Source organism: Schistocerca cancellata, chromosome 5 (assembly GCF_023864275.1).
Source record: "Schistocerca cancellata isolate TAMUIC-IGC-003103 chromosome 5, iqSchCanc2.1, whole genome shotgun sequence".
NCBI classification, from domain to species: Eukaryota; Metazoa; Arthropoda; class Insecta; order Orthoptera; family Acrididae; genus Schistocerca; species Schistocerca cancellata.
Genome location: NC_064630.1, coordinates 710,424,945 through 710,435,918, shown reverse-complemented (window position 1 = coordinate 710,435,918; position 10,974 = coordinate 710,424,945). Strand labels below are relative to the sequence as shown.

The following is a 10,974-nucleotide window of genomic DNA, read 5'->3' as shown; positions in this document are numbered from 1 at the left end:
AGTCCACGTTCATAGTCTTTTAAATCTTGTCGTGCACCCATATCCATTTTTTCACATGAATCACCTGATTGCAAAAGTGAACTCCACCATTGCACTGCCCTTTTATACCTTGTGTACGAGATAATACCACCGTATTTGTATTTGCTAGTCGCTGTCCCGTGGCTTTCTCACTCCAGTGTTTGTATGCTTAAAAACATAACAAATCTCATTAAAGTGCATAGTGCATGCGTTTGGTCGGATATTGCGGAAAAAGAGCATCGCAGATGAGATTGTGAAACTACAAACTTCAGATAATGTAACAGGTTTATGGCTGTACTACAAAAACATGTTACATTTTTTGCAGTGGAAGTACTAAATTCGAAACTTTTCACCGATGCTGAAGATGACCATTTGGTGGATAAACGAAGTTGATAGACTACTGGAAATGTGAACGCACAACAAACGTCAGATTACTCCTTACAAAGAGGGTTGTAGCTCGTATACACGCTGAACTAATACAGGGAAAGGGAACACTGACTCAAGATAGCGCATTGGCAACAAAACATGTCCTAACCGAGTACTGTACAGAAGCGATAGTTGTAGGCGAACGCGAACAGGACCATCTCGAGCTATTAACAACTCGGACTATCGAAATTTATGTGGAGATGTTGAAAAGAATAAATTACATGAACGCCTCACTTGTTTTTTCAAATTCTAACTTGTTTATAGTTTTTCGGTTTAGAGATCCTTCGGAGTGTTTCTTTGAAGAAAGTTGTTCCAATTAATGTTGGAGTCTTCCCTAGTCACCAACAATAGCTTTGCTGACATCCTATACGAGGGCACGATTTTTTGTCCTTTCAGTGGTTCTAACTTTACATTCGGAAGCACAAATGGACTTCTCTCTCTCTCTCTCTCTCTTTTTTTTTTTTTTTTTTTTTTTCGCCACAGCACTCGCTTTTTGTGGTGTGCGTACTGTAAGACCTTCGGTACACACACACCAACCGATTATTTGACTTGTCGCTCTAACGAAGTAGGCGAGAGTCAGCAATATGTCTCGTGGTCATATCGTGGCGTGTTTATCTTCTGCCGTTAGGTCAGACGATAGAAATGCCACTTGCACACTTAGAGTAGCAGATTGACGGTGACCAACTTTAAACAGAATTTGATTAATTTTCACACACATTTATTAAAACAATAAAAAGGATAGACATTACGTAACTTGATTCAGGATGCTATTTACAATTGACAATCTGAAGTTTCTTTGGTCTTGGTACGTTAACTTATTCTCACTTATCTCTGATACTTGACAAAGTGTCTATACATTTATCTTCATGGCTTTGTACAGGAATATGACAATTTTCTTAGGTGTAGACTGAAACTTGACTATAGACTGGTACAAACTAATGTAAACTGGTACAGACAGGTGCAGATAAATATAGACTGACTAACCGGAGGTCTGCACACTCATTACAATAACTCGCGCGTTCCGGTATCACTGCATGAGTGTGATCCGCGAGGAGAAAAGGTTCTACATTAGCAGCAATCTCATTGGCTGCGTTACTTATTAATACTCGGATCGGCGGAAGCAGAATTTGGTCCATCTCTAAGGCAGCGCCGTCTCATAGTGCGGAGACGGACGAGCGCTGCGCCTGCACTGTTGTGCTTAGCGGGCCGCGTTCTAGTGGGAAAGTTGTGTACGCGCTGACTGTGCGGAACTATGTACACAACAGTTTTCAAACGTATAAATTGAAAAGCAGTCAAGGGTTTTAATGTTTCTCGCTTGTCAAGGCGTTTCAGTGCGCCTAACTTTACATTCAGAGGCACAGATATCATTCTCTTTGCTTCAGCACTCACTTTTAAAAGGTATAAATTGAAAAACCGTCAAGGTAGAAAGCGAAACGCAACACAGTACTATACAGACAATTAGGAACCTAAGACACCACTTTCAGCAAAAGGTTCGCTTGTGTCAACAATTAAATAGCGGGAGATCCAAATATGTGGGGTCAATGAGGTAGACGCAACTGAGCAGCGTGAGTGGGTCGACAGGTGTTGTGGGCAGCTGGGAGAAACAGGTCGAGATTCGATACGCTGTACAGTAGTTCCTTCTCTCTTCTTTTTCTACGACACTCGTATTTATGGGAAATTCGTAATTTGGAGACTCGAATTATCGGTACTTTACTGTACTTACGGCACTGGCCTTGCCACAGTGGCTACACCGGTTCCCGTGAGATCACCGAAGTTAAGCGCTGTCGGGCGTGGTCGGCACTTGGATGGGTGACCATCCAGGCGGCCATGCGCTGTTGCCGTTTTTCGGGGTACACTCAGCTTCGTGATGCCAATTGAGGAGCTACTCGACCGATTAGTAGCGGCTTCGGTCAAGAATACCATCGTAACGATCGGGAGAGCGGTGTGCTGACCCCACGCCCCTCCTACACGCATCCGCCACTGAGGTTGACACGGCGGTCGGATGGTCCCGGTAGGCTACTCGTCGCCTGAAGACGCAGTGGAACTGCACTTACAGTTTGCGAAGAACAATACAAGACCCGGCGCTGAACCTCGTGCGAAACTCTGTAGAGATATCTCTCTAACCAGAAATTACTCTCCCTTTAGATCTCTGTGAAATATGTAACGCATTTGTCAACAATCCCTCCTTAACGTCCGACGTGAGTCATTAGATACCTCCCACAGTTACAGAACGAGACTGAAGAAAGGAAAAAAAATGTACGCTCTGTCGGCACAGTGGCGCTGGAGAGCGTACAGATTCCATTAGCGATTTCACTGCGACGCCAGTTTAGCTCGGTGAAAATTCGTTTCGCGCCCCCGCCGGCCGCCGGCCAGATAAGCCGGCGCGTACCTGAGGCAGTTGCTACGCGTTAATCTCCAGCCCGGCCGGGAGGTATGTGACGCGCCGCGCAACTATTTAAAAGGGCCGCGTCGCCGGGCCTGCCCGCTTTTGTGTGGAGGCGGCCCCAGGTCGAGGTGGCGGCAAACTTCCGGGCCGGAGGACGCGTAACTAACTTAGCCAACTTCGCGAAAACACACGGAAAAGGCGGGCGTGCTCCCAGCCGTTGTTCGCTAGCGCTTTAAACTAATTTAACAGAGCCATCAAGAACCAGATGAAAGACGATGCCCCGCTCCCTACCTACTTCGCAGCTAGGCGGCAGCTCTTCCTCGCAGCCTCACTGCTTGTTTCAACATCCTCACCCCTCTGCCCGTCCTCTCTGCAATCTCGCCCCACTTTCTCCGTCTTCCATCTATTGTCCCCAGTCTTAACATTAGTCGGTTGTCATTCGGTATCCTTCCAATTTAGTCTCTGAAATTAAATTACCTTCTGGCGACAAACATGTCTTCTTTATCGGGTGCTGGGGGGACAGCTTTTTAAGTGGGAACTGTCAATCTCCAATGTCAATGTCATCACAGTCTTTTCTAAGCATTTCAAACTTGAAAGGTGTAATGCAGTAGCAGAAATTGAGAAGGGGACACATTTATATTTACTTAGATAGTCCACAAGCGATGCGTGGTGGAGAGTACCGCACTCCGCTACTATTCGTCTCCTCTACTTTTCCACTAACAGACAGTGCGAGGGGAAAACGACTGTCTACATTCCTCCATATGAAGCCTAATTTCTCGTATCTTCTCTTCATGAACCTTACGTGCAATATACTAGTGGCCATTAAAATTGCTGCACCACTAAGACGACGTGCTACAGAAGCGAAATTTAACCGACAGGAAGAGGATGCTGTGATATGCAAATGATTAGCTTTTCAGAGCATTCACACAAGGCTGGCGCCGGTGGCGACACCTTCAACGTGCTGACATGAGGAAAATTGCCAACCGATTTCTCATACACAAACATCATCACGTTTCCGACTTTGATAAATGTCGGATTGTACCCTATCGCGATTGCGCATCGTATCGCGACATTGCTTCTCGCGTTGGTCGAGATCCAGTGACTGTTAGCAGAATATGGAATCGGTGGGTTCAGGAGGGTAATACGAAACGCCGTGCTGGATCCCAACGACCTCGTATCACTAGCAGTTACATTTCAGATGTGTTACGACCCGTGGCTCTACCCTTCGTTCGATCCCTGTGAAACCCTACATTTTAGGAGGATAATGCCCGACCGCATGTTGCAGGTCCTGTACGGGACTTTCTGGATACAGAAAATGTTCGACTGGTGCCCTGACCAGCACATTCTCCAGATCTCTCACCAATTGAAAACGTCTGGTCAATGGTGGCCGAGCAACTGGCTCGTCGCAATACGCCAGTCACTACTCTTGATGAACTGTGGTATCGTGTTGAAGCTGCATGGACAGCTGTACCTGTACATGCCATCCAAGCTCTGTTTGACTTAATGCCCAGGCGTATCAAGGCCGTTATTATGGCCTGAGGTGGTTGTTCTGGGTACTGATTTCTCAGGATCTATGCATCCAAATTGCGTGAAAATGTAATCGCATGGCAGTAATAGTATGATATATTTGTCCAATGAATACCCGTTTATCATCTGTATTTCTTTGCATTTCTTCTTGGTACAGAAATTATAATGGCCAATAGTGTATATGGCGGCGGCAGTATAATCGTTCTGCAGTCAGCTTCAAATGCCTCTTCTCTAAATAGTTTGCCTTGACAAGAACATCTCCTTCACTCCAGGGATTCACATTTGAGTTCCCCAAGCATCTCCGTTACACTTCCGTGTTGTTCGAACCTACGGTAACAAATCTATCAGGCCGCCTCTGCATTGCTTCGATGTCTTCCCTTACTCCGTTCTGGTGAGGTCCTAAACACTAGAGCGGTATTCTAGCTTTCTAAATGCGATCTCCTTTACAGATGATCCACACTTCCCCAATCGAAATCGACGATACGCCTTTCATACCATAATCTTCAAATATTCGTTCCATTTAATATCGCTTTGCAACGTTACACAAAGATATTTAACGACGTGACTGTGTGAAGGAGCTACTGATGCTGTGTCCGAGAATTATGGTTTTTTTTTTCTATTCATCCTCATTACCTTTTTCTACATATAGAGCCGGCTGCCATCAATAACACTAATGATAAATTTGGTATAACTCATATTGTATCATCCCCCAAGCACTCAACGCCCTTACACGAGTGCCTCATCAGTAAACAGCCGAATTCTGCTTCTAAACCTGTCCGCCAAATCATTTATGTGTATAGAAAACATCAGCGGTATTATCAAATTTTCCTGGGTCACTACTGGCGGTACCTATGTAGGCGTGACATACAGACACTTCTTGTGCATACTGCGCTGACAGAGGGCAGTAAAGGAAAGCGTAAAATCATTGGTGTGTTGACGATGATGATGACAATGTGTTGATTTCTGGCGCACGACAGCGAGACGCCCGCACTGAAATTTTTATTAGGCGAGGTCTGGTAGCTGTAGCAGAACAGTTAAAACTAAAGTATTAAGATATGTACTGAATATGGCAGCAGCTTGGTGATCTCCGTAGAGTGATGGATGAGCCAAACACCCAGATTGGGAACCAGAGTCTAAAAAAGCCAGAGCCCAGAATAATTGTATTAGGTTTACTGATAAAATAGTCTGTCGCTTCGAGCCTTATTCTGCTCTTGTTCAACCGAGAGACGTGGAGCAGTGGCGATGGTTTCAGCCCCACTCGGCCACTCAGGCAATACATCTTCAAAGTGACGGTATCCGGAAAAGCAGAACACAAGAAAGAAAATACACTATTTGATGAAAAGCATCTGGGTACACATGCGTAATGATTAACTAACCACTAGATATGGATATGGGACCCGTCATTACAGGAGATGGTACGGACTATCGTGTTGTCAGTGGACAAGCAGTAACTGCAGACTGAGTTGGTCAGGAGATTTGCAGTGACTTCGAACGTGGGCTGGATGTCATCTGAGTAATGTATCTGCCAGGGACATTTTAGTCGTTCTAATACGACCCAGGTCGACTGTTGGTGATGTGGTAGGGAACTGGTAATGAAAAGGAACAACCACAGATAAATCAAGACCAGGCAGATCTCGTGTACTGACGGACAGGAAGTGTCGAACATTGCGGAGGGTGGTTGTAAGATGTTACATGAGATCGGCGGCAGAAATCACTTGTGAGTAATACCAGCAGTCCACTTAGCACAATGACCGAGAGTGTGTAGACAAAATGAATGTTGTGCAATGGGATACAAAGCCACTACTCACTGCTAAGCGATTTTTTTTTTCTTTATTGTAATTTTAGCACCTCATACAGGCGGGCTGTCAGCAGCATAGTACGCCGCTCTTCAGCCTGAAGTGGTACAATCATGTGACAAAGAGGCGACATAGACAATACAATGAAAATGGCGGGCAAAAAAAGTAGAGACAAAAAACAATAAACATGAAGGAGAGGCGACGGTCAAGGGTGACGCCAAGGTACTTAAGGGTGGGAGTGAGGGCGATAGGACGGCCATAGATGGTGATGTAGAAATCAAGGAGGCGGAAGGAAGGGGTGGTTTTGCCTACAATGATCGCCTGGGTTTTGAAGGGACTGACCTTGAGCAACCACTGGTTGCACCAAGCGGTGAACCGGTCAAGATGGGATTGGAGAAGGTGTTGGGAGCGCTGTAGGGTGGGGGCAAGGGCAAACTGGAGAAGGTGGACGGGGGCTGACGGCGGCGGCATGTCCGCCGTGTACAAAAGGTACAGAAGGGGAGAGAGGACGGAGCCTTGGGGCACACCGGCAGAGGGGAAAAAGGTGTAGGAATCTGTGTTATGGACGGTGACATAGGAAGGACGGCGGGAGAGAAAGGAGCCGATCAGACGGACGTAGTTAATGGGAAGGGCGAAGGTTTGGAGCTTGAAGAGGAGACCGGAATGCCATACGCGGTCATAAGCACGTTCGAGGTCCAGGGAGAGGAAGATTGCGGAGCGACGGGAATTAAGCTGTTCGGAAAGGAGATGAGTGAGGTGAATGAGAAGGTCGTCGGAAGAGAAGGAAGGCCGAAAGCCACACTGGGTAACGGGAAGGAGGCGGTGCTGGCGGAGATGCAGGTGGATGCGTCGGGTGAGGATAGATTCCAGGACCTTGCTGAAGACCGAGGTAAGGCTGATGGGACGGTAGGAGGAGACGGCGGACGGCGGTTTGCCAGGTTTAAGGAACATGAGGATACGGGAGGTTTTCCACAGGTCAGGGTAGTAACCGGTGGACAGGACTACATTGTAGAGCCTGGCCAAGGTGGAGAGGAAAGAGACAGGAGCTTCATGAAGGTGACGGTAGGTGTCACGATCGTGACCAGGAGCGGTGTTGCGTTTTGTGCGAAGTGTAGCAATGGGATTCTGTGTAGTGATAGGGGCAGTGAGTTCCGTGTGTGCAATGTTGTCCAAGTACTGGAAACCAGGAGCGAGGGGAGGGACAGAGGTGTCAGTTCGATCACGGATATCCGGGAAGAGGGTGTAATCGAACTGGGGATCATCGGGGATGGAAAATACATCGGAGAGGTAGGAGGCAAAGTGATTGGCCGTACTAAGGGTGTCAGGGAAAGGGTGATCATCATGGAGAAGAGGATAAGAGGGGGAACGTTTAGTTCCGGTAAGGCGACGGAAGGCCGACCAGAACTTGGAAGAGTTGATTGGTAGGGTCTGCTAAGCGACGCTTGAGGTGGTGTAAATAGTGACGACACTGGACGGTGCAAACGAGTGCGTTGGAGTGACAAATCACGATACACCCTGTGGCACTCCGATGGAATTGTTTTACTTTCGAGAATGGCTGGAGGTCTTTATCTGCCATCATGTGTGATGCCGACAATGAGGAGGAGCTGATATAAAGGTGTGGTAGTTGTGGTGTCACCGCCAGACACCACACTTGCTAGGTGGTAGCCTTTAAATCGGCCTCTGTCCGTTAGTATACGTCGCCACTATCAGTGATTGCAGACCGAGCGCCGCCACACGGCAGGTCTAGAGACACTTCCTAGCACTCGCCCCAGTTGTACAGCCGACTTTGCTAGCGATGGTTTACTGACAAATTACGCTCGCATTTGCCGAGACGATAGTTAGCATAGCCTTCAGCTACGTCATTTGCTACGACCTAGCAAGGCGCCATTATCAGTTACTATTGACGTTATAAATCATGTACCATCAAGAGCGATGTTCACCAATTATGAATTAAAGTTAAGTATTCCAGTAGTTACGTACGTTCTTTGCTACTATAAATACCTTGTCCGGTTCCAGACCTCACGCCAGCCTGCGTGAGCTTAAACGCGTGCCTTTCGGCTTCCTCCTAGTGGATTGGCTGTCTTGCCAGTCCACTACAGTAGTGTTTTTCGTGGTTAGAGCATGGTCCCCATACTTTGCTGAAAAATCGCAGAAAGATATGAACACATTTTACAACATCGTATGCTACTGACAGTGGTAGAACAGTTTGGATACCATGGCTGTTTGTAACAGCATGACGATGCGCCTTGTTATAAAGCAGCTTCTGTGAAGCAATGACTTGTAAACAACGACGTGGGTGAAATAAATTGACTTACAAAAAATCCCCACACGAACACAATGGAACACCTTTGGAGTAGTTAGAACGTCGATTTCGCTCTAGACTGCAGTATCCAACATCACTAAGTTCTCTGGTTGGAGCTCTCGATGAGGTATGGTTGCCATTCCTCGACAGGCTTCAAAACACCTCTCTGAAAGTTCTCCAAGCATAGGTGAAGCCGTCATAAAGGTGTAGATAGACACATTGCGTACTAATGCACACTAATACTGTCTAGATGAAAGTGTTCGTCTTTCCATAGCATCATAGACGTGCACTATCAATGATAAATCAGGGAACCGAGTAGGCCAGTCGAAGATCTATACTTTCTTCAATGAGTCTTATTGTGGGCTCCAGTATGAGGATTTGCATTCTTCTACAGGAATACGTCCTTCGATAACTTCGTCAAGAAGGGTGTTAGAACTGGGTTCACCATTCTTGCCACCTACTGGTTATCATTCAGTATTGCATTGTCTCTCTCTATCTTTTATTTGGTATTAAAGTGTTTCGACTTTAAGCAAGATGTGGTCAGGGTTGTTTGGAGAAAGGTAAATGATATTTAATACACTGTTGGCGCTGCGTATATTCTGCACATTCGTAAATATGGCTTACATATACTCCGACGATACGCAGGCAAAAATATTACTAAAATGAGTACAATTTTACTTGCAATGGTTTAATTACGTTATACAAACTCGTGGTAAACTCAAAGACAAAAAGAAGTAGCCTTAAACTATTACTCTCATTGCCCGATAAATTAATTGTTGCGAAGAGAGAGGGATACAACCTCCTACGTAGCGTAAGGATTTGTACTCGCCGTAAGTAATGTCATTTATATCACGCTGGCTTCAGTTTGGCGAAGCATTTACTTGACAGAAATAAATGTAATAGCAAATTCAAAGATATCGTGGAGCAAACCAGAGACTTGTTGCCTACTGCAGTTAAATTTATCCATGCAGTCCCGTAAAAATTCTGATGAAATGAACTTTAGAATGTTAATGTCTCACAGTTATTTTCAATATCCAAAGTATTTATTATGTTAACTTGAGGGCAGAGCCCAACGTTTAGTATTTTAATTACATTCTCCGTAATGGCTCCCTGTGTGGAATCACGACATAATAAAGCGAGATAGGCAATCTTCTACAGAATTAATTTTAAATAATTATCTCCACTTAAATATTTCCACAGGGAGGGAGAGGTTTTGAATAAGAATAGGAGAAATTCACTTTTTACCATGTATTATAACAGAAAATACGTACATCAAACAGTTATTGCGTCAGAATAGCTAAGCGACTTAATTCTTCAACAGTAGAGACGAACGTAGGATTAGATCTCTGAATTAAGTATTTTCAGCATTAATGAGATAAGATTTCCATGGTTACAAAGAATGTCTTTACATCGTATAGTTATTCTTTGATACTAAAAGACATATTTTATTAACATATTATCACAAAAATTTTATATTAACGAGTTGTAGGTTATAATTATCTGTCGTATGAGCAACTGTTTTAATCGACTGTAATACAGTCAGTTTTGTACTTTCTTTAGACTTCACATTCACATGTTTGATGTAGGTCTAGTTCAACTTTTATACGGATTTCCAGGAGGTGTCACAGCCTCCGTTCACAAATTAACGTATTAGTCCTGCTGTCACATTCAGTGACGCCGCACGGCGCGGTTCTATGATCTGGAGAGGTATTGCTCGTGGAAAACGGTGCCTTTCTGTGACCTCTCTGCAGGCCACGTTGTGGTCGACCTAAGACACAGACGCGAGAGAAGCACAACAACATGAGGCAGCTAATTTGCAACAGTGGCCGAAATGTTGGAGAATTGTTCATTTTGAGAATGCTGTCATATACTCTGAAGGACTTTGTTGACAGCAGATAACTAATTGATGAAAACCACATAAATCCATTCCATGTCGCAGTTGACCCTGGTCAATCGCCGTACAGGTCTCTATTGATTGTGACATGCCACCTTCTGATCTCATCCTTACTCACAGTAATTTTCTCACGACACTTACAAGGGAATGGTCCAATCTGACTTTTTCACACAGAAAGAGAACATTAAAATTTTAGCTTCTAAGACGTACTGCAAGTTGTTTTAAAGTAAGACTTTGAAAACTGTAAAATTCGTAGCTCGTCAGGCGTCATTTAATATCCATGATAATTAACAGTTGGTTTTGCGCTAGCCTAACTTTTAACAATGGAGGTAAAACTGATATAATATTCATTGCGTTCAACGCTTAATTTTAAGCAGTAAAACCTTACTCTGAACTGTATAAAAAGAAGAAAGATAAGAAGAGAGAAATACGCGACAAAATGAAACTCTCAAAGGTATGAAAGAAAAACTGTCCGAAATATTTACTGTACAGGGTGGCCAGAAAGTTCCGTTCCCGTTCCCCCTCCCCTCCCCCCAATTAATAACCGGCATTGAACTTGAATAAATAACATGAAAACTGTTCTTTATGGGAGTTTTATTAAGATACAAACCACGCTGAGCTGCTG

The 10,974-nt window shown here is 44.8% G+C and overlaps 1 pseudogene; it reads left to right on the top strand.

The window, feature by feature from the left end:
• Positions 1-2,167: 2,167 nt before the first annotated feature.
• Positions 2,168-2,285, top strand: LOC126189121 (5S ribosomal RNA; annotated as a pseudogene).
• The last annotated feature ends 8,689 nt before the right edge of the window (positions 2,286-10,974 follow it).